Source organism: Condylostylus longicornis, unplaced genomic scaffold, assembly GCF_029603195.1.
Source record: "Condylostylus longicornis isolate FDR11 unplaced genomic scaffold, ASM2960319v2 ptg000257l, whole genome shotgun sequence".
NCBI lineage: Eukaryota > Metazoa > Arthropoda > Insecta > Diptera > Dolichopodidae > Condylostylus > Condylostylus longicornis.
The window spans coordinates 127606-153817 of record NW_026578222.1 but is presented as its reverse complement, the minus strand read 5'-3'; the positions used below and the strand labels follow the sequence as shown (position 1 = coordinate 153817).

General features: G+C 29.9%; 2 protein-coding genes across 5 annotated transcripts in view; one reads left to right on the top strand and one right to left on the bottom strand.

Annotated features, from left to right (window-relative positions):
• LOC129616642 (pseudouridine-5'-phosphate glycosidase-like) overlaps positions 1-26212 on the bottom strand; it is a 329630-nt gene that overhangs the window by 302321 nt on the left and 1097 nt on the right. The window lies entirely within an intron of this gene.
• Positions 1-26212, top strand: part of LOC129616641 (EF-hand domain-containing protein 1-like) — a 74393-nt gene that overhangs the window by 47253 nt on the left and 928 nt on the right. The gene's annotated exons all lie outside the window — the stretch shown is intronic.

Here is a 26212-nt window from a genome sequence, read left to right as displayed (position 1 = left end):
AAAGTTCAGTTTACTTGTTACCAACAAAACGATCAGTCGATCGAGTTAAAAATAAAAGAAAACCGTTTGTTTTCTGTGCAGCACCTTTGTACATAATTGGGGCAGAAACGGCAGGATAAATAAAAAAGGTGTTAAAGATTAAAATAAACAATTGAATAATAAAGGTTTCATTATAAAAGTAAACTCAAAAGTGTAGTGAAATAACTACGTGTTTAAATCATAGCAAAAAGTAAAATTTTAAAAATACCGTTAACATTTAAAGTAACTTTACTGACATTTCGACATTAGAATTTTTGGAAAGTTAAGAGTAAACAAATAAAACTAACAACGTAATAATAAACTTTATTAACATAATTATAAAAATAAGAAAAAAAATTTATAAAAATTAATCATAATAACAATAAAAAAAAATAAACAAAATAATAAGCAACATGGAACAAAAGAATAGCATATTGGCTCCATCTCAATTTGATTGTTCAAAGGAAAATAACAACACTTCCACGATAACAGTACCTCCAGTGTCCCCTCGAGCAAGACCGAGTGCACGGACCCTCTAAGTTTTTAGATTTAGTAGAAAATTTAATACCACTGATAGCAAAATATGATCAAAATAGTCAAATTATTTTGGTCAATAGAATAATGCCAAATTAACAGATAGAGCTAGAGAAGTTGTTGAAACAAACAACCATGTTATAAACTGGCTTGAAATAAAAAAAATTCTAATAGGATAATTTTGGTGAAAGAAAAACAGCTTTGCAACTTTTCAAAGAATTGCAAAGTATAAAATTTCGAACAACGAGCGTAGACCTCTATAATGAGATAAAACAAGTGTAGATTAAGCAACAAAATAAAAGATGAGCCAAATGCGGAGGCCATTATCCGAGCCAATATTCAAAAAGGGTTGCAAATATTTAAGGAAAAATTACCTGAACCAATGCGTTCAATAATTTTTAGCCGCAAGCCAGCCTCACTGGAAGATGCTATTGAAGTCCTCTATAAAGGATATTATGCGGATTTTAACCCGTATAATTGAAATTATAATAAAAATTCTAACACAAATAAAACTTTTCAAAAATAACAGATCATATTACAATAATACTAACACTAATCCTAATAACTTACTATTGTAGTTAACATAATACTAATCCCAGTAATAACAACTTAATAAATAATTATAGAATATAGCCAAATTACTCTACTAACCAAAGAAATTTTAATTTTAATAATAACACTGGAAATAACTTACGTTATAATAATAACCGTGTAAATTATTTTCCAAACAACAGTCACAATTTCTTCGGTTCTACTAACCGTAATTTTAGTTATAAGAATTATAATAATAATTATAAAAGTAGCGTTGTTTCGCGGTCCCAATCGATGGATGTAGATCCATCACCGTCTACCATTCAGCGAGCGAACAATTTGGAAATAAAAGATGCAGATTGTTCAAACGCTTATACATGGGCCGAAATTAACAAACAAAGTAGTTTGGCAAATTTTCAAATATCTGCCTCGGGATTAAAACCCAACCAAACTTACCTTATATAAAAATTCAATCAAAACTTAGGGCCATACGGTTCATGATAAATACTGGCGCTTCTATGAGCATCATTAATTCCAAAATTTGTAATCCTATTTTTAAAACTAAAATTATCCCAATTAAAATTAAGACATTAAGTGGCACTTTTAGTTGCGATACGAAAGTCACGATAGACAGTTTCCTCGAGTTTGCCTCAGTACACAAAATGGAGTTTTTAGAATTTGACTTCCATGACAGATTTGACGGACTAACAGAGAACAACATACTTTTTCATTTACAACCCCAAATTGATTTTAAAAATAAAGTTTTAAAATTGGGGACTGGAAGTGAAATCCCATTTTACTTCGGGGTAAATGAAGAAAGTGATTATCATGTTCCTGTACCTATTAGTGAATTAAATATTTTTAATAATGAAGTATTTCGGGATGAAGTTAGTATTAATTGTAATCACCTTAATCATAAAACCAGAAACGAACTCTTGAAACTTTTAAAAAGATTCGGTAAAGCCTTTTATCAGGAAGATGATGATCTAACATTCACTCATGAAATAAAACACAAAATAAAAACGCCAAGAGGTGAATAAACAAATTGATGAAATGTTACAGCGGGGTATAATTAGACAAAGTGATTCGCCGTATTCGGCTCCAATATGGGTTGTCCCTAAGAATCTGAATTCCTCCGGCGAACAAAAATGGTGTATCGTCATTGATTATAGGAAACTTAATGACGTCACTGTAGATGACAGGTTTCCTATACCTAATGTAGACGACATCTTAGATAAATTAGGTCGTTCTATGTACTTTACAACCCTTGATTTAGCTAAGGGATACCATCAAATAGAAATAGAAAAAGAGGAAATAAAAAAGACCGCATTTAACACGAATGGTGGACATTATGAATTTGTAAGAATGCCATTCGGTCTCAAAAACTTCAGAGTCTCAAAAACTGCGACTTTTCAGAGGCTTATGAACTCTATTTTAAAAGATTTTATAGGTAAACAATGCTATGTTTACCTCGACGATATAATTATTTTTAGTACGAGTAAAGAGGAACACTTTGCCTACTTACAAAAAATTTTAAAAAGACTTCAAGACGTTAATTTGAAAATACAGATAAATAAATGTGAGTTTATGAAACAGGAAACAGAATTTTTGGGACATATAGTAACACCAGGGGGAATAAAACCCAATCCCAGTAAAATAGAAGCAATTAACAAATTTCCGATTCCTAAGACCACCAAACAAATAAAAAGTTTTCTTGGTTTGGTGGGTTACTATAGAAAATTTATAAGAGATTTCGCAAAAATTGCCAAACCTATGACTATTTCCTTGAAGAAGGGGAAACAAATAAATGCTGATAAATTTGAATACAAAGAAGCTTTTAATAAACTAAAACTTTTGATCACTACAGACCCAATTTTAATGTACCCCGATTTTTCCAAAAAATTTACATTAACTACAGATGCTAGTAAAGTTGCTCTTATGGCAGTACTCTCTCAAGAAAACCGTACCATATGTTTTGCATCTCGTACTCTTAATGAACATGAGACCAAGTATTCAACCATTGAAAAGGAATTACTTGCCATAGTTTGGGCTACCAAATATTTCCGCCCATATCTATACGGTTGCAAATTTCTAATTCGTACTGATCATAAACCGCTACAATGGCTTCACAATTTAAGGGAACCTAATAGTTTATTACAGAGATGGAAGACTAAATTAGAGGAATTTAATTTTGATATTGAATATTTACAAGGTACATTTATTTACAAATGAAAGTGGTGTTGAAGATGTATTTTCTACTCGACCAACTATTCACTCAGCTGCTGAGGATAGCTCGGAGTATATTCCAATATCCGAATTGCCTCTAAATTTCTATAAGACACAACTAATTATCGAAAAGGAAAATTCAAACCAAGTAAGACAAACTAAATTGTAGAACGCGAACAATACTTAAAAATAATAATTTCAACAAGGAAATTTTCATAAACATTTTTAAAGATCATATACCAAGCAAAGGTATTGTAGGTGTGATGATTGATAACATCAATCTTTATAATATTTTTCAAAATACTTATCTCAAACATTTTTCAAAAAATAAATTGCTAAGACTAAATAAGTGCCCTAAACTCTTGCAAGATGTAAAAGATAGAAATGAGCTACAAGAAATTATTCTGCGGCAACATTGTGAATCAAACCATAAATGAATTAATGATGTTTACCTCAATTTAAAAGAAAAATTTTATTATCCTAAATTTAAAATTGAAATTCAGAAGGTAATAAATAATTGTCATGTCAAAATATGAGAGAAAACCGTTGAAATTACCATTAAAAGTTACGGGAACCCCAAATAAACCATTGAAATTGGTACATATAGAGATGTGGTTTCATAGTAAAGGCAAACCTTATTTAACATTTATCGATAAGTTTACAAAACATGCCCAAATTATACTTATATCTTCTAGAAACTGGATTGATCTGAAAAATGGGTTTTTGCAATATATTGGTTCCTTTGGGAAGCCAACCAAAATCATAACGGATCAAGAAAAAGGTCTTACGACTCTAAATTTTAAGAATTTTCTTAAAAATGAAGGCATAGACATCCACTTTGCAACACCTAATAATAAAACCAGCAACGCAAATTTCATAACACATTGAATTGAATGTTGTCGAAAAAAACAACGTACAGCATTGGATGAGGATCCAATAATTAAAAGTCTGAAAGTTTATCATGAGACCATTCACTCGTCAACTGGGCGAAGGCAACTGCGGTGATCGTTCCGTTGAGGAAATCAACCCTCAACGGAACGATCACCGCAGATCAATACCAGACCATTCGTAATAAATTAATTAAAGTAAAAGAAATTTCAATAAATAAATTTAATCTTAAAAGGAAAAAGGAAAAATCTACTAATTACCTAAAACTTAATAGAACAATCAAATTACAGCCCTATCACAAAAAGGTACATTAAAAGTTTCACTTATCCTTATTATACCACTCTTTACCTTGGCATTGTCTGAAATTGAAGTAAACCCGATACCAATGGGTAATGGTTATATTCTTTTCCAAAAATCAGAAGTAAAAATAATCCATAGTTATAAACGAATAATGCATGTGGCTAATCTTTCCTCATATGAAGAAAATATTAACAAAATAGAATTTAACATTATCCGGTTGCATGAACAAACCGATATACCCAATTTTGTACTTCATAATTTCAAACAACTAAAGGAAGATTTCAAAAGTATCATACCACATCATGTTGCTAAAAGAGGCTTAATAAATTTGGTTTACGTTTCTTGGCCGGAATCACGGATAATAATGATAGGAAAGAAATTCAAGAATACTTTGATTTTATTGAAAAGAATAACGCTCAAACAATAAATAATTTAAATGATCATCTATAAATAAACAAATTTCAGACTAGGTTTAAAACATAACTAACCATGTAAATCTAGCCCAAAATCAAATTAACAATGAAATTGATAGAATTAGAAATAGCGTACATAAAATAAAAGAAATACCGTAAACAGAAATAAACGAAAATATAAATTTATTAACTAAACAAATTTCTGATATTAAAGAAATTAATCTCACAAGCAAATTGGAAATTTTATCAAAAAATATCATAACGCAAGAGGAAATTAAAGATGAAAACATTACAATTGATATGCTACCTTTTATTAAAATTGTGTACTTTTTAGAGAAAATACGATTATTTTTGTTTTGTCAATACCAAAATTTACTAAAGAAACTTGTTTTAAAACAATTGTTGAAAAAATTTCTAATAAGAATAATTTCTTAGAACTTAATACTAATACAAATGAAATAATAACATGTAAGCAAAGTATTTTTAAAAGTGTAGAGAAGGAAGAGATAATGAAAAAAGATTTACTATCATTTCAAGATGAATGTATTTCAAACTTACTCAATACAAACCAAATGAAATGTCACTATCATTAAAATACTTCACCGGAAATTAAAAAATTACCAGACACAGTGGTAATTACAAAAAATTTAAATGAAACTTTACTATTTAACACTTGTGGATAAAATTCACAAGAAATTCCTATTAAAGGCAATAACATTATTAAATTTACAAACTGCAAAATTTCCATTAACTATATTCGATTTGAAAATGTCGAAACAGAATATTACAGTAAAATCTTGCCTTACGTAGATCGGAATATTACTATCGAAAAAATTGTCAATAAAATCCATTTGGCAGATTTGTGCTATAGTAATATTAATAATACTAAGCATATCCAAGAAATAAAAGCTGATAATACTTGGTGGTGGTATACAAACGTTACCACCAATGCCACAAATGGTATTCTCGTATTTATAGCATTTTTTATCATAATAATAATTCTATACAGAAAGCCACGTCTACGAAAATCTAAAATAAGCGTTGAACTAAAAAGTATTCGCCAGGAGTCGAATCTTAAGGGGGAGGAGTTACATCTCCATCCATTCAAAATACTGAAAACGATACAAACATCGTTCATACTGAAAACCCTAATAAGAATAACAACAATACAAATATTGTTCTTTTAGATTACCCACTAAAATTGCAACAAATTTAATCAAGTTTAATCATTACTTTCTTTCTTTTTCCATTTCCAAACAAAATTTATAAAATTTATTGCTTAGAACAATTACATTAATGTGAACGAACGACCCACTTAAAATCGTTTATGTTGCATTTCATTTTTTCTTATTATTGTTTTTACATTGTGTTTAAACTTAATGTGACGCAATGCATAATGACTAATTATTAACATTTGGTTTGCATGTTGAAAAGTATTTTTAAATATTTTACAATTATTATAAATGTTATTTTAAAGATAAGCAAAATTAACATTAATTTTGTAATGTGTTCTAAATTAAGAAAAGTATTTTTGTTTTGTATAATTTTTGTAATTTTAAGAACGTTTTAAAGTTTTGTAAAATCAATAAAGTTCAATTTACTTGTTACCAACAAAGCGATCAGTCGATCGAGTTAAAAATAAAAGAAAACCGTTTGTTTTATTCAATTTTATTAATATTTTTTTTCTGTGCAGCACCTTTGTACATAATTATATAGACGACTTTATTTTTCAGAAGACACAGAAGATAAAAATTCAAACACTCTGTGTATTAGTTAAACAAATTTAATTAACGGTATCTTAATTTCCTTTTTCTTTATCTTTTTAAGAAGAGCAATAAATGCAGCGGCGTAATAGTAATTAACTGGTTACTACGAAGCCAAATACTGCGTAATATAATTATGTATAACTCCTTAATACTAGAACGTAACGAGGGTTGCATATTCAATAATACTAATTATAAATTAGGAAACATATAGATAACGAGTAATAATACCTCCTAATAATAATATGTTATATCCTCCTATTATATAGGAGGATATAACATATTATTATATATAATATATTATATATAATATATAACGATTTTAGTTCTTCAAAAATGTGTAAAATTTTTGTTTGAAACTAGTTATCAAAACTTAACGGTTTCCGAGACGCAAAATTGTTTTTACGCTATATTTTCTGTACCGCAAAAGATTTTTTAACTTTTGAGGACTTAAATTAAAGTTTTCGCACAACATTGACGGGATGGAGAAAATTAAAAAAAATACCAAATGGAAAAAAATTGATGTATTCTCAAGGTTCGAATGCTTGGTATTCGAAAGTATATGAATTGCAAAACCAAGTAATATGTTGCTTTCAAGCCCTTTACTAGCCCATTCAAAAACTGTTTATTTGAAACTTCTATCTTTTTTATAAGCAAAAAAGTTTGAACTAGTAGAAATTTCGTGAAAATTCGTTGAAATCCCTGTATATCGGAAAACGTTGAGTTTTGGCAACATTTTTACCCTTTTTTTAATGATCTAACCAATGATATTAAATATTTTACTCTTTATTGAGTCACCCTATATATAATACTACACATAAATATATTGTGAATAAATAATTATAATGCTTTCTGGTGGATTGTGTGGTACACATTGCCAATGTGGTACACATTGCAAATGTATAGTGATGGCGCTAGTAAGCCTACTGGCGAGCTGTAAACGAAAGTTCTTAAATTTTCTAAAAACTGTTCATTTAGTTTCTTGTTAGCTTTTTATCTTTTTTCACTAACTTTTAACTTTCATCTATTTCATTTATTTTTCACTTTTTTTTATGAAATTTTTTAACTTTTATTTTTCTTGTATTTTTATTCATTGGAATATTTATTTAAGACTAGCTTTTATGCTATGAAATGCAGCTTTTAATTTTATCGTGTGATCTTCTAGAGTCCTTATATTTAATAAAAAATTTTGCAAATAAAAAATCAATCAATATTTTCTTTGGCATACTTTTTAAATTAATAAGTGGCTTTTAAAAATTATAAATATTAAGTGATATATAATATTTTTTAGTTTTTTAAATTAAATTTTTGTTCCTTTTTATTCTTTTAATTTTAGATTCCCAATGTTATATGTTCTATTATTAAAACGATTATAACCGTGTAAAGGTATTGCAGATTACGTGTTTAAAAATATTCAAATTACTTCTTTTTGAAATGAAGTAATCTGTTCTTACATAAAAGTAATATAAAAATATCTTCTTACATAAGTATATAAAAAAAAATCTGATGTGGTCAGCACATAACCGACCGCATTGTGTATTGTCTAGTTAAGTGAAAGTGTTACAGAATATTAAAAAAATGTCTGTTAAATACTTCTTTCCAATTTTTAGGACATTGGTAAGCTTATAGTTAACATACCTAGAAAAATGTAAATTTGGCTCTTAGTACAGTTTCGTTTTGTGCTACCCGAATTCCCTGAAATGCCCACCAGTTAGTTTTGGTAATAACCAGAACTCAAATATCAAATTTCAAGAAATTCCATCAATTCGTTCCGTAGACATGGTGAAAAATGTAAAATCGGCCCGCAAATCAGTTTTCGAGTTCTGATCATTCCAAAAAATTTACATATTCATTGTTTTAATACGAGGAATTCAAATATTAAATTTCAATGAAATCGGTTGATTATTTCTCTTTATATACACAAAAATGTATGTTAGCCCGTAGTGAACGTCTAGTTGCCGATGCCTGATCTTTCCAAAAAATTTACATGTTCATTGTTTTAATACGAGGAATTTAAATATTAAATTTCAATGAAATCGGTTGATTATTTCTCTTTATATACATCGGTTGATTATTACTCTTTATATTTCTCTTTTTATATCTCTTTTCATATATAAGCTTATATATGAAATTTCAAGTAAATCGGTTGAATATTTTCTTCAAAATGGTGAAAAATGTAAAAGCGGCCCGCAAATCAGTTTTCGAGCCCTGATCTTTCCAAAAAATTTATATGTGCATTGTTTTAATACGAGAAATTCATATATTAAATTTCAATGAAATCGGTTGATTATTTCTCTTTATATACACAAAAATGTATATTTGGCCCATAGTAAACGTCTAGTTGCCGATGCCCGATTTCTTCCAAAACATAGAAATTTACGCGGACGGTCGAGCAAAGCTTATATATGAAATTTCAAGAAAATCGGTTGAATACTTCCTTCAAAATATTCAAAAATGTAAAACAGGCCCGCTAAAAAGTGCAGTTCCCGAGACCTGATAGATACCAAAAGTTGATCAATCCGTGCCATAGTGGAAATAAACTTACATATAAAATTTCATCAAAATCGGTTCAGCAGAACTTGAGATACACGCGTGCAGACCGACAAACCGACAGGTTGCTAAAAATAGTTTATTTACACTTCCCTACTATGGAGAAGTGCATTCCCACCGAAAACTCGATATGCAAAATTTGTTGCCATCACATAACCTACCTATTGTATACACAATACGGTAATAAATAATAAAATATGTGCCACACAGACTAGTAGTTTTTTAATGAATAAATATAATACAAAACAAGTAAAAACGTTTCAGTCGGTCTAAACTGACCCAATTATACCCTGCACCTTGCCAATATGAGTTTAATATTTTTTTTTGAAATACCTAGCTTTAGTTGTTGTATACCAAGTACTCGAACCTGTCAAACCACTCTATAGTAACCGCACGGATATGTCTGATCTATAATTGGACACACAACTGCCAAATTTCATGAATCTAACTTTATTATTTTCTAAAATATTTAAAATTAGCTCTTGGAGTTGTATGACAGCTACCCCAACTAATGCACCCATTCCATTAAAATTTTTAAAACATATGTACAGTGTAATTGGACATCTTTGTAAAATTTCATATTAATATTTTGAAATTTAAAAAAAAAACCTTTTTGAGTTGTATGGCGAACCCGTTGTCCGAATCGGTCCAATTACAATAGCAGCCGCCGTTTGCACAAAAGAAGAAACTTGTGAAAGTTTGGTCGCACTTGCTTTATTCGTTTTTGAGCTATCGTGCGATCGAACGGACGAACGGACGAACGGACGGGCAGAATATATATATATGTCCATACCGGAGACGACTCGTTCAAGTGGTTACAAACTCCATACCAAAGAGAATATACCCTTCACGAAGGTGCGGAGTATAATAAATTTAAGTAAATTTAAAATTTATTAAATATATATTTACAAAATAAAATTATTCTGAAGATCAATGACACATTTTAAATCAGTTTTGAAATAAAAATAACTCAAATTGCATTGTATTAATTATATTTATACTTACACTTGTTTACTGGTATTATTAGTAAATAGTATTTTTTTTTTCGTTTTGGGTATTTTTTTTTAAATTAAATAAAATTTATACTTTTTTTAATTTAATATTTAAGAAATTCGTTTTAAGTAAACAAGTAAAGCTTAAATGATAATTACTTTTAAAATAATAAAAACTATGATATATATTAAAAGTTTTAATTTTTTTTAGTACAACGCTTAACGTTTTTGCTTTTTGACAAAATTTACAAAATTGCAACATAAGGAAAATTAGTAAAATGTTCCTGCATCGCTAATAAACTTTACTCTTCAAAAATATACTCTTTTTGAAAATAAGATAGTGATATAAAAATGGAGCCCGTTCCCTTGTTTTTTTGTGAATATACATGTTAAAATTGGCAATTTATTTACGAGTATATATAAATAAATAAAATAACATTTCTATATTATTTTTTATACCCGTACGAACGCATGTTCGAAGGGTATACTAAATTTGCCTTACCGTTTGTAACTTTATGAAATAATAGTCTGAGATATAGAGTCAAGTGTAAGTTTTTGATCAGCGTCGAATTTGAGTCGATTTCGCTTTGTCTGTCCATCTGTCCTTCCCAACGATAACTCAAAAACTAATTGAGATAAGTTCACAAAATTTTAACAAATGATTCATTATATTAAATGGTATATGGCTATGATCGGAGTACTGGTTCGGGTAGGTGCCATACAACTTCTAAATTTATTCGACTATATTTTAGAAACTATAAAAGCTGTGGTACTTCACAAATTTCGCACAAGTAAATATGTTAGTAAGGGCAATGTGATTGGTGCGAGTTGTTGAAATTACTTGGTTCCTCCTAGTAGCTGCCATACAACTTCAAAAGTTATGTGGTTATATCTCAGAAACTACTAAAGCTGTGGTCCTGAAATTTCGCATATGTAAATATATTAGTAAGGCCAATGTGCTTGATGAAAGTTGTTGAAATTGCTTGGTTCCTTCTTGTAGCTGCAATACAACTTCAAAAGTTATCTGGTTATATCTCAGAAACTATGAAAGCTGCGGTATTTAAACTTCACACAAACTAATATATTAGTAAGGCCAATGTGTTTGATGAGTGTTGTTAAAATTGCTTGGCTGCTTCTGGTAACTACAATACAACTTTAAGAGTTATTTGGCTATATCTCAGAAACTATAAAAGCTGTGTTATTAAAATTTGACACTTTAAATGTCTAGATGTTGCAAATAAAATTAAAAGGAAAAAAGAAAATTGAAAATATATTTCAGTAAAACTTCCGCTCCTTACGTTATCTTTTGACCATTCGGAAGAGATAACCAAAATCTATAAAATAAAATACTTACAGTACATGAGAGTAAAAATTGAAGCAGCAAGTCCATTTCGAAATGCAAAAGATGCCAGAGATTTAGACACACACAAAAGTTTTGGCAAAGAGAGTAAAGAATAAATAAATGATTTAATAAGTGAAAAGAGAAGGACCAGATGTAGATGGCAACGTTCGCGTCACCTTGATGATAAAACTGTTTTAAACAAACTTTCCCAGGTGCTTAAAAGAAAAATCCAAGAATTTAAATCGGCAACATACGAAAATTATATAAAGAACTTGTCAGCTACGAAGGAAACGAATTATTCCTTATGGAAGGCGGCAAAGAGCAAAAAGAGACTGATTAAGCAAGCTCCGCCACTGATGAAAGCAAATTGCAGTTGGGCAACGAGCAATATAGAGGAGGTCGAATTATTTGCTGATCACTTAGAAAGCATATTCACACCAAACGGAATAACGTCAAATGTAAGTTTAAAAGAATCTATCGCAAATGAAGCAGGCAGCATACCTCCACTTACTCAATTAGAAATTTTGGAATAGATAAGATCACTGAAGTTGAAAAAATCACCAGGTTTTGATCTTATTATTGCGGAAGTACTGAGAGAGCTACCAGACAAGACATTTGACGAAAATCATGAATGCAGGTATATTCCTTGTGCTTGGAAAGTCGCAGAGGTAATTATATTGCCCACATCCGGGAAAACCTTGAGGGAAACAAAGTCTTACAGGCCCATTTCACTGTTACCAATGATGTCTAAGCTTTTTGAAAAGCTGCTATTAAGGAGATTGAAGCCAATAATAGAAAATTACTTAACTGATAGATTATTTAGAATTAAATAAGACGTTGAATACTCCACGCTAAGAGAAATAAGAGCAGGTGTGCCTTAATGCTGTATATTTTCCCCAACGTTGTACTTGCTTTACGCGAGTGATCTACCACAAATAGAAAATGCTAAGGTAGCCACTTTTGCTGAAAAGACTGCAACATTGGCAGTAGGATCGAACATTGACGATTCGACAAAAAAATTACAGGAGGCAAGTAACAAAATAAGCCAATGGACGAAAGATTGAAAAATGAAGTTGAATAAAGCAAAATCGACTCACATAAACATCACCAATCGCAAAATAGTGAATCCACCACAAATTAACTATGAAACGATCGTAGCAATCTATAACTCAGTAAAACACCTAGGAATAACTTTATATGTCAAGCTAAGGTGGAAAGAGCATATAAAGAAGAAACACATGCAATTAGAAAACAAATATGTATAGAGAAAATTATTGGCTCCTAGGTCGTAAGTCTAATTTGGCGATTGACAATAAGATATTGATTTATCGCCCAATCATTAAACCAATATGGCATTTTGATGGGTTGTACCAAGAAGACTCACATTAAGAAAACACTGAGTTGACACGGTCAACTTTTTTTTTCTCCTTTTTTATCTTTTTTTTTTAAAATATGACTTTGCCTATTTTCATTTCTAACTTTCTATAAAAGAATTGCTAAATAATTTTTATGAACCTTAAAATGAAATTTTTGTTAAGCAACATACAATATCAGAAATACAAATTTTTACTTAAAATTTACTACATTTAAATTTTGATTATTATATCTTCAGTTCTTTCTGCATACTTTTCGAACCGCCATGTAATGCCATATGCTCGCGACACCAAGTTGAAATTATTTTCTAAAATAATGCGAACTGAAAAATTTACAAAAACAATTCTTAATTTATGTTTCGAATTTTTCCGATTAAAATATTTTTTTAGTTTTTTTGTCGAATTTTTGATTATTCTTTGTAAATTTCATTTTATTTAGTACGTTTTCAAAAGCCATCTAGATTAAGAATATTATTACAATCATATTTTTTGTTTTTCCAATTTTCAAAGTTAGAATTTAAATTTGAAATCAAAACTTAATAAAAATATTATAAAAAAAAACTTATGTTAGTTTTTAAGTTTTTTAACGAGGAATTTTAGGTAAATTAGTCATTTTGCGACAAGTAGCGCCAATGCTATGAGAAAAAATGCATCATATTATTCTGGAACGTGCGATGAAAAAGATGTTATAAGAATAATATTACTGATTCGTTGGAATTTCATCAAAATCGGTTCAACCGAACTCTTAATACATACAGACCGACAAACCGACATCTCTCTAAGTTTATTTACGCTTTCCTACTATGGAGAAGTCCGTTCCCATCAAAAACTCCACCTACTTTATCGTATACAATGCGGTCGGTAAAAATCGTATGGGTAGGGAAGAGGAAACCCAAACGTCTAGGGATAGTTTTGGAGGGTTAAAACAAATTGGGTTGAAAAAATTCGGTCCATGAAAATCCATTCCAGCTTCAAAACTCTTGAAGATAAAAGTATTAGTTGTTAGAAGCTTTTTTTCAATTGATAGACCTATTTAACGATATGTCGGTGGTCGGTGTCAGGGTTACCATTTTCGTGTTATACTCGTTCAAACATAAAATTTTGAGTTGGAAATCTGAAAATTCTTCAAAAAAAGCTAACGAAAGTATCCCAAAAAAAGTTCGCTTCTTTTTCTCGATGTGCTACATCGTCCTCTATAAGTGTGCTATACATGACTTCGCATTCAGTTTCGCAAGAAAAGTGATAATTTATGTAAATATTTTGTTCGATATAAATTAATACAGAAATATAGATGTTTATATAAATTATCATTTTGCCCTTTGCAGCTCGCAGCAGGGGAATTTTTATGGGAAAGTCCTTTTTAACTTAGAAAAAACCATTTGTGAATCCATTTTTCTTATTTTCTTTTATTTTTATTTAAAATTTTGAAAGAAAATTATTGTCGACGAAAAATATGTTTTTGAAAAATAAAACCTCTTAACAAGTAAAACATATATTTCGACTACTGTGAGAGTTCAAAAGTTTTTAAAACACCAAATTTTACTTTACAAAACTTGAAAAAAATTTAAACATTGACAAAATCGCCATCATTTTCTCTTATTTTGGTTCAAAAAGTATTATCGCAGACGCTTTGCATGCAGAAACTTTATAAAAATTTTCAAGTTTTAGGTTCTTAGAAACTTTTATACCAGACAGACTTTATATTTAACCAAAATTGTAGTTAAAAATGTGATATGTTGTTTTAACATAAAATTAATAATTATAATTATAAAAAATTATAACAAATTAAAAGATTATAAAAAAAAATCTGATGTGGTCAGCACATAACCGACCGCATTGTGTATTGTCTAGTTAAATGAAAGTGTTACAGAATATTATAAAAATGTCTGTTAAATACTTCTTTCCAATTTTTAGGACATTAGTAAGCTTATAGTTAACATACCTAGAAAAATGTAAATTTGGCTCTTAGTAGAGTTTCGCTTTGTGCTACCCGAATTCCCTGAAATGCTCGCCAGTTAGTTTGGGTAAACTCAAATATCAAATTTCAAGAAATTCCATCAATTTGTTCTGTGGATATGGTGAAAAATGTAAAATCGGCCCGCAAATCAGTTCTCGAGCCCTGATCTTTCCAAAAAAGTTATATGTTCATTGCTTTAATATGTGGAATTCATATATTAAATTTCAATGAAATCGGTTGATTATTTCTCTTTATATACACAAAAGTGTATGTTTGGCCCGTAGTAAACGTCTAGTTGCCGATGCCTGATCTTTCCAAAAAATTTACATGTTCATTGCTTTAATACGGGGAATTTATATATTAAATGTCAATGAAATCGGTTGATTATTTCTCTTTATATACACAAAAATGTATATTTGGCCCGTAGTAAACGCCCAGTTGCTGATGCCTGATTTCTTCCAAAAGTTAGGAATTTTTGCGTATGATCGAGTAAAGCTTATATATGAAATTTCAAGTAAATCGGTTGAATACTTTTTTCAAAATGGTGAAAAATGTAAAATCGGCCCGCAAATCCGTTTTCGAGTCCTGATCTTTCCAAAAAATTTATATGTTTATTGTTTTAATACGAGGAGTTCATATATTAAATTTCAATGAAATCGGTTGATTAATTCTCTTTATATACACAAAAATGTATATTTGGCCCGTTGTAAACGTCTAGTTGCCGATGCCTGATTTCTTCCAAAACATACGAATTTTTGCGGACGGTCGAGCTGAGCTTATATATAAAATTTCAAGTAAATCGGTTGAATACTTTCTTCAAAATGTTCAAAAATGTAAAACAGGCCCGCTAAAAAGTGTAGTTCCCGAGGCCTGATATATACCAAAAGTTGATCGATCCATGCCATGGTGGAAACAAACTTACATATAAAATTTCATCAAAATCGGTTCAGCCGAACTTGAGATACATGCGTTCACACACAGACCGACAGACCGACAGGTTGCTAAAAATAGTTTATTTACACTTCCCTACTATGGGGAAGTACGTTCCCACCGAAAACTCGATATGCAAAATTTGTTGCCATCACATAACCTACCTATTGTTTACACAATACGGTCGGTAAAAATAGAGTTCAGCTCTTGATATTTTTGTTATGTCAAGGTTATAACACAAAACTAAAAAGTGTTACTACTAATAAAATAGAAAAATGTTGAATTTTAATTTTTTCTAAAAATTTGAAAAAAGTGGGTCTTGAACCGAATTTATGACTTTAAAAATTCGCCAGCTGCGAACTGTCACTCTTATCTATCTTTCCGTACCAGTTACACATTACACTAAATCTACGATGAAATCTGATTTCTACTTCTAATCTATAAATCTATAAAAAACAAAAAGTAAATAATTGTGACGAAACTTTTTTAAAAATTTTTTTTCCGACAAGTTATTTTTAAAAATCAAACAGAAAATGTAATAATAATCGTATACATATGTTTTTAATTTTTTCGTAAGATTTTATCTGATGTCAGACTTTGATTATAAGTATATTAGATTTTCATCAAATTCAGATTTAATCGTGGATTGATGGGGTTTGTATGGTTCGCGAAGCGAATGCCATTGTTCTAGAATTCGCCTAAATGAAGTTCGCACTGACGCGAAATTTAATGTTATAATTTTTGTAATTGCATGTCATAATTTTTGTAATGTAAAGTAATTGATGGAATTTTTGGAAATTAAAAATTTGAGTTCTGTTCTGTTTGCTACCAAAATTAACTGACGAACTTTTCAGGCATAAAGTAAAACCCCAAAATTTGTGAGTATTTAAAAGGCATTTTCGTAATCTTATGCGGTAGTTTAGCTGAACTAGACGACGTCTTGCGGTCGAATGTGTCAGATTTTTTTTATGTAAATCAACAAAATGCTTGCATAGGATATTATGACATATTATGTTAGTTGATATGTTAAGTTTATATAGAATCTTATTTACATTACTATATTCATACTAAATACTAAGTTTTAATTTTTCTTCCTTCACTAAATGAACTACTATGTACATACTACATTCATTATTTATCACATTGAGTCTCAATGTATTACCGATGAGCAAATCTAAAATGCCAAAAATTATGAATATAAAAAGCTATATGCGTTAAATCATTGCTAAACATACGAATAACTAAGTAACGCAGTAATAAGTTTGATTTCTACGAAGAAAAAAACTAAAAATTTTATATACATACATATGTAGTTCTTATATTTAAACATAAACTTACTTAATTTCTATATACACTTAATTACAAGTCTTCATTTGCAATGTTCGCCGAAAAAGAGCTTGGCCATTGAAAGCTTAAAAAATAAAGTTCTTTTAATTTTTTTCATTGCGTGGTTTAAAAATGATTTCCAATTTACAGCGAAAAATAATTTGATAACATCTACAAACATAACCTATATTAAAATATTGGCTTCAATTTTACTACTAATCAGCATAATAAAGTTACAAGAAAGTGATTTTGTTGGTATTATGTGCAGTTAGCAACACTCTTCACTGTTTTAAAAGGAACGAGGGGTTCAGGTCAAATCCGGACCTTATAGATCAAAATAAAATACAAAACCATCTTAATACACGATAATGGTAAAATTCATGCATTATTCAATATTTACGTCGTTTCTCTTCTCTCGGCATCGCTTCTTTCCAGTTTTTTTAAAAAATTCAAAATTAAGCGCACATTTCTTAATGTACATTCAACTTTAGGATTATTTTAAATCATTGAAAAAACTGTCAGAAATATCAAAAACAAAGTTTTAGAAAACACTGCCATTCCAAATTTTTTGAAATACCATTTTGTATTTACAAACTGTATACGAATTGCAAATCAACTTACGCAAATTTACAACTTTTCCATTTTTACAAACATAATACCAAGCCAGTATTGGGAGAATTTATTTGTTAAACTGTTAAAGTTTTTATTTTCAAAGCAAAAAAATAATTTTAAGTTTCTATACATAATATACATAAGTATGTAAGTAAAATATAAAAAATTTTTGAATTTTATTCAATATTGAAAATGTTAAATAAAAAAAAAATAAAACTAAAATCCTGTATTCAATTTTGATTAAATTATTGTGTCTATTAGCCTCCTCCTTTGAATATCAAACTCAACACTGGACCAGGACTGCACTTTCGTCAGCCTTGCTCTAGGACTCGACATTTTGGTTGTGGAGATTCGCATCGAAAAAAATGTTTATCATACTTACATATGTCAGAAACAATTATGTAGACTTAGAAATTCATACAAAAAACCATGAACTACCTATTTTTTTACTTTTCAGCTTTTTTTAATCCACTTTCCAGTTTTTTGGATGAGAAATTTTTACTCTTCCGTTCTTAAGAAAACTATTCTGAAAATTGCAAAATATATTCAAGTAGGTACAAAAACCAAATAGTAAAATTATATTTTCTGACTTGAAACAGTATCCTTTTTTAAAAACTGAAAAATAGAAATTATTATAAATTATTTCCCTTAAAAAAAATTTATAAAAAGCGTTTTTATGTGTGCATATATTTATAAAAAATACAAATACAAAACACTTTTGTTAAAAATACACATCATCACATATTTATAAATAAACACATATGCACATAAGTATTCTCCAAAAATTTAAAAATTTTTTAAAATCTTGAAATCGTATTATTCAGTTCATATGATTTGATTTTCAACCTTTTTTTTCAAAAGAACATTGTTTTTATACCCTGCACTTCGTGAAGGGTATATTAACTTTGGTATGGAGTTTGTAACTACTTGAAGGAGTCATCTGCGGTATGGACATATATATATATTCTTGCTCAGCGTAAAATTCTGCGTCGATTTAGACATGTCCGTCCGTCCGTCCGTCCGATCGCACGATAACTCAAAAACGAATAATGCTATCGACACCAAACTTTCACAAGTTTTTTCTTTTGTGCCAAGGATGAACCCTATTGTTATTGGACTAATTCGGACAACGGGTTCGGGTAGCTGCCATACAACTCAAAGAGTTTATTTTAAATATTTCGAAAACTAATAAAGCTATAAATATAAAATTTTGTATACATGTGTCCAATTACATTTTACACATGCTCTAAAAATTATAATGGGATAGCTGCACCGGTTCGGGTGGCTGCCATACAACTCCAACAGCAAATTTTTTATATTCCGCAAAATAATAAAGTCAGATTCATGAAACTTGGCAGTCATGTGTCCAATTATAGGTCAAATATATTTCTAAAGTTTTAGAAGAATTGCTTGACAGGTTCGGGTACCTGCCATACAACTCCAGAAGCTAATTTTAAATATTTGGAAAAATAATAAAGTCAGATTCATGAAACTTGGCAGTTGTGTGTCCGATTGTAGATCAGACATATTTGTGAAGTTTTAGTGGAATTGCTTGACAGGTTCGGGTACTTGCCATGCAAGTCTAAAAGCTTATTTTAAATATTTGGAAAAATAATAAAGTCAGATTCATGAAACTTGGCAGTTGTATGTCGAGTTATAGGTCAGATATATTTCTGAAGTTTTGGTGGGATTGCTTGGCAGGTTCGAGTAGCTCCCATACAAGTCCAAAAGCTTATTCTTAATATTTCGAAAAATAATAAAGTCAGATTCATGAGACTTGGCAGTCGTGTGTCCAATTATAGGTCAGATATATTTCTAAAGTTTTGGTGGGATTGCTTGGCAGGTTCGAGTAGCTCCCATACAAGTCTAAAAGCTTATTCTTAATATTTGGAAAAATAATAAAGTCAGATTCATGAAACTTGGCAATTGTGTGTCCGATTATAGATCAGATATATTTGTGAAGTTTTAGTGGAATTGCTTAACAGATTCGGGTACTTGCCATACAACTTCAACAGCAAATTTTTTATATTCGGCAAAATAATAAAGTCAGATTCATGAAACTTGGCAGTCATGTGTCCAATTATAGGCCAAATATATTTCTGAAGTTTTAGAAGAATTGCTTGACAGGTTCGGGTACCTGCCATATAACTCCAGAAGTTAATTTTAAATATTTGAAAAAATAATAAAGCCAGATTCATGAAACTTGGCAGTTGTGTGTCCGATTGTAGATCAGATATATGAAGTTTTGATGGAATTGCTTGACAGGTTCAGGTACCTGCCATACAACTGTAAAAGCTAATTTTAAATATTTGGAAAAATTATAAAGTCAGATTCATGAAACTTGACAGTCGGATGTCCAATAATAGGTCAGACATATCCGTGAAGTTTCTATAGAATGTCTTCACGTGTTCGAGTAATTGCTACACAATAAGGAAAGGTGCAGGGTATAATTCAATCGGTTTATACCGACTGAAACGTTTTTACTTGTTTTTATATAGTACTGACACTGCGTTAATTTGTACACATGTTATCATGGAACACATTCACACAAATGTTGATATTTGTTTTTAATGAACAAAATTAATTATTTACAAATCGAAAAGATTTATTAAAGGTAGCCAACAAAATTAATAAAGTTGTTTAAAAAAAAAGTTAAAGGCGATAACATAAAGCTCAAATTCAAGAGCTAATTTCATTTACTAAAAATAATTACATATGTATATATTTTGGTGACATGGCATTTATTGTTAGCTTTCATTTATAGAAATTTCAAAAAGCTTGCAGTTTCGCAAATATACGCCGCCAAAAATGCGACTTTTATAAATTTGAAGAGGCGAAAACTTGTGAGGATGTGGAGTTGGAAAAAATTTTTTATTAGTATCTGAGTAAAAAAGAACAGCTTTTGTACGACGATTGGCAAAAGGTGAGAAATGAAAATAATTATCTAACTCAAGTTATCAAGAAACTGGAACAAAAATGTAATGATCTTGAAAACGAAATAAAAAATATGAAAAAGAGCAATAATAAACCAGATGCAGCACAAACTGAAATTATGCAAACAGAATACTTTACTGATGAAGAAGAATTGGCTAAAGAAACGGAATGGATCAGAGTCAAAAACAAAAATAAGAAAAGAAAACGTAATGTATCACTTACGCCGCCAAATTTAAAGGACAAAGGATCTCATGAAGCACAGCAGATAAATAAGAAATCTGCGAAGCCACCTCCGATAATAGTTGATGAAATACTAAATTATAATGATTTTGTCGGGAAAATAAAAGAAACATTACCAGCAAAGAGTTTTACAACTAAATTGTTGAGCAAAAATAATATAAAAATCAACGTAGAGGAGGTTGATTCATACAGATCTCTAACACGCTACCTAAACCAGATGAAATGTAATTGGCATACATATGAAAACAAGCAGCTGAGACCAATACGAGTTATGGCCAAGGGATTGCATCATTCATGTGATCCAAAGGAAATTTTAAATGAATTACAAAATAAGGGATTTCGGACCACAAATGTAGTAAATAAATTAAGCTGGAGAGATAAGAAGCCATTGGATATGTTTATATTGTCGTTTGAATCGGATGAAAATATTAAAAAAATTTATGAAATTAATTATATAATGTATTGCAAGGTAAAAATTGAAGCACTCAAAAAAAATAATCTAGTGCCGCAGTGCAAACATTGTCAATCATATGGACATACTCAAAAATACTGCGGAAGATCACCAAGATGCGTTAAATGTGCAGGTAAGCATCATACCAAAGAGTGTAAGAAACCAAAAGATGAAAAACCGAAATGCGTACACTGTGGAGAAGGACACCCAGCAAACTACAGGGGTTGCACTATTGCAAAAGAAATGCACAAAATCAGGTATAAAGCAACCGTAAACTCTAATGAGGGGCAAAAACAAATTAAAAGTACAGAAAAGAGTATTAAGCCAACTGAAAATAAAATAACTGTAGATAAAACTAGCTATGCTAAGATCCTTACGAGCAATAAAAAGAATTTCGAAAATGAAACGGGTATTAATCCAATCGATTTAATATTAGAAAAAATGACAAACATGGAAAATTCACTCAACTCTATGGAAGTCCGTTTGAAAGCATTAGAAGGCAGCACCAAAAAAGCTGTTAAATATCAGATCAATAATGGCTAATACAATCAAAATATTGGCCTGGAATGCCAATGGACTGCTCCAACACCAACAAGAAATGCAAGCAGTTCTTGACATAAATAAAATAGATATATGTTTAATATCAGAAACACACTTCACCAAACAAATTACAACAAAATTCGAAAATTATGAAGTATATGACGCTATCCATCCAAATAATACTGCTAGAGGTGGAAGTTCAGTTATCATAAAAAAGTCCATAAAGCACGACCCAGATATAAAAATAGAAACAGATGAAATGCAAGTAAGCGCTGTTAAAATAACAACGAAAAACAGCTACATTAAAATAGCTAGTATATACTGCCCGCCAAGACATAAGATAAAAAAAGAACAATACACTGAGCTGTTAAAAGACATGGGGCCAAGGTTTATTATAGGAGGAGATTATAATGCCAAAAATACGCACTGGGGATCTCGACTTACAACTCCTAAAGGAAAAAATCTATTATCTGCAGTAAAAGAGGGCGGGTGTGAAACCATGTCTACAGGAAAGCCAACATATTGGCCGACAGATCCATGTAAAATACCAGACCTGGTGGATTTCTTTGTGGTGAAAAATGTATCCAAAAATTTTTTACAGGTAGAAGAAAGTCAAGAAATGGGATCCGATCATTCTCCCATCTTACTTACATTGAGCGAAAATATCATACAAACAAACGCTAAACCGGTGCTTTGCAGTAAATGCACAGATTGGTCATATTTTAGCTCATATTTAGACGAAAAAATTGACCTTAATTCTCCCCTTGACTCCAGGGAAGAACTGGATAGTGAATTAAACGAGTTCATTAAGCAAATACAGAATGCAGCATGGGAAAGTACACCGGAGGTAAAAAAAATTCTCAAAAGAAATAACTACTCGATAGAAATAAGAAAATTACTTTCTGAAAAGCGAAAATCCAGGAAAAAGTGGCACCAAACGAGACATCCCCAAGATAAAAATATATTAAATAATTTAACACAGCGTTTAAGAAGACTAATAAAGCAACAAAAAAATGACTCTTTCAATAATTACTTAAATTCGTTGACTGGTAACAAGGATACAGAATATTCACTATGGAAAGCATCAAAAAAATTTAACAGACCAACCGTACAAAACCATCCCCTAAGAATGATTGACAGAAAATGGGCCAAAACCAATGATGAAAAAGCTAATCTGTTTGCTGAGCATCTCGAAAACACCTTTACACCACATGAGTCAGAAACGGAAATTGTAACAAATTATGAACCCACAGAAGAAGAGTTTAGAATTAAACCAACAACATTGAAAGAGCTAAAAAATGAAATAAAAAAACACATAAAAGATAAGAAAGCTCCAGGGTTTGATTTGATAACTGGTGAAATTCTCAAAAGACTTCCAAAACACGCTTTATTGAAACTTACCAAAATAATAAATGCTGCTTTCCGATTAAAATATGTCCCGAAATTATGGAAAGTTGCGGAAGTTATAATGATCTTAAAACCAGGAAAGCCACCGAATGAAACTGGCTCGTACAGGCCCATTTCCTTATTACCAGTGATTTCTAAGCTTTTTGAAAAAATTCTGCTTAGGAGATTGACAGTAATTATCGAAAACAAAAAGCTCATTCCAAGTCATCAGTTTGGGTTTCGGCGCAATCATTCCACTATAGAGCAGGTTCATAGAATTACTGATATTATAGAAAAAACGCTAGAGGAAAAAAAAGTTTGTTCAGCAGTCTTCCTTGATATTTCACAAGCATTTGACAAAGTCTGGCATGAGGGGTTAATGCAGAAATTAAAAACAATGTTCCCGAAACAATTTGCCGATATAATAGAATCATATATAACTGAGAGGTGCTTTCGTGTTAGAGTAGAGGATTCTTATACTACTTTGAGAGAAATTCGGGCTGGTGTCCCACAAGGAAGTGTCCTGGGCCCTATATTGTATCTGTTGTATACTTCTGATATACCAGAATTAGAAAATGGTACAATTGGAACATTTGCGGATGACACTGCTGTCATGGCTGTTGCTAAAAATTGTGAAGAATCAGCAATGATGTTGCAAACATCACTGGATAAAATTCAGGCCTGGACAAAAAAATGGAAAATAAAACTGAACGAATCTAAGTCTGTGCACATAATTTTTACGAACAAAAAAATAGTATATAGACCAGTATATATTAATATGGAAGCAATTCCTTACGCAAATACTGCAAAATATCTTGGTTTCACTTTAGATACAAAATTAAGATGGAAAGCGCACGTAAAAAAGAAAAAGGAAGAGCTTGAAATCAAATATAAAAAAATGTACTGGTTGATTGGAAAATACTCACCTCTGTCCGTACAAAACAAACTTTTATTGTACAAACAAGTTTTGAAACCTGTTTGGACATATGGTTGCCAGCTTTGGGGATGCACCAAAAAGAGTAATGTTGCAATAATACAACGGTTGCAAAACAAAATAATAAAAAATGCAGTAAATGCTCCATGGTACGTTAGAGTCAAAGATCTACAAAGAGACCTTCAAATAAACTCTGTTGCTGAAGAAATAAAAAGTAGAGCAAGAAGACATGAAGAAAGGCTTGTCCGGCATGTGAACGTCGAGGTACAACAACTATTGGACAACACAAACATAACACGACGACTACAAAGAACTAAACCTTATGAACTAAAATAATTTATAAAAACGAGTATGTATTATTAACATATTAAAACGGGGGGTAGATGTCACTTTAGATAATCTATCAATAAATTTTATAGTAAATTAGGTTAAAATTAAATTACTCATTAGTCATATTATTAGGACTAGATTGTAATATAAAAATTAATAAAAAAAAAAAAAAAAAAAAAAAAAAATTAGTATCTGAAAGCTAGAAAAGTATAAGACTTCAACAACCAATTTTATAGAAGAAGACTGATATTAAAAAGCTTGTAAAGGCTTTAGGTAACGATTAATTTTAGCAGACATTTCTTTTTAATATTCAGTAATGCTGCGCCGCTGTACAAAATGCCAGACGAAACTTTTTTGCATTGAAATGTTAATGGTTTTGTTAAAATTTCTCAGTTTTGCACACGGAACCACGGAAGGGCGAATGGAGGGAACTACATATAAGCAATTATTTTGAAAATTTTTGAAGTATCCTCAAAAAAATTAAATGGACATAAATTAAAAACGAAATAATCAACATGATTTTCATCATATTCATCAACATCATTTTCATCATATTCATCAACATCATTTCTAAAATTATTTAAATATTTTTTAAAATCCAATTTCAATTTCTATTAATTTTTTTACATCTTGCTTTTATTGTTTTTATGTTTATTTTGTGCCGAAATGAAAAAGTCCCTTTTAACTGTATAAGTTTTTATTTTCAAAGCAGAAAAATATTTTTTAAGTTTTTATCTTGACTACAAAAAATCAAGGCCTGGACTCTGCTTTTTTTGTGAATGTATTTGTAAAATTGCATATGAATTTTTGGAGAAATGACATTTCTAAAGAATCATTTTTTTTTTTTGTTTGGAAAAATTATGATTTTTGCCTATTTTTATTTCGAGTTTTCTATACGAAAAGTTGACTAAAATCTAAAAATGTTTTATATTAAAATGAAAATTTAGAGTTTTCTGAACAACATATCAAAAATTCAAATTTCGACTGAAAATTTTAAATATAAGTTTAATTAAATACATTTTTCCTAATTTTTTTGTTCCGCCATGTCATGCAACATATCTGAGAGAATTGAGAGGAAAAAATTATAATACACTGAATAAAAAAAGTTTCTGCTTTATTTTTTAGTCTAGAATCACAGCCACCTTTATATGATATGTGCCTTGACAATGCACAATTTACATTCTAATCCATTCAATTTTCAATACTCATACGGTGTATTGAATATTGATCATCGTACTTTTTGTTAAATATATTTTATATTAGGTATTTTTGAATAAATTAGAAATGTTCATGGTGATTTGGGATGATTGAAAAATAAATACGATTAAATACAAAATATATTAAAAAGAATTATATGGACTTTAAATAAAAAAAAGAATTCACATATGCAGTAATTTTTATGAATTAGGAAGCATATACATATAAGTTTAGTTAATATACACATAAAAAATATATAGATACCTACATATATATGCGATTACATCAGAAGTATGCATTTTGGGATATCATACAAAATTAACAAACTCGTTAATATCAAATGTACACTTTCTCAAATTTGAAAAAATGCACTAAAATCAACTAAATACTTCGAAAACAAAAATTGCACTATTTTTTTTTCTTGTAGTATAGCATTTATTGAAAA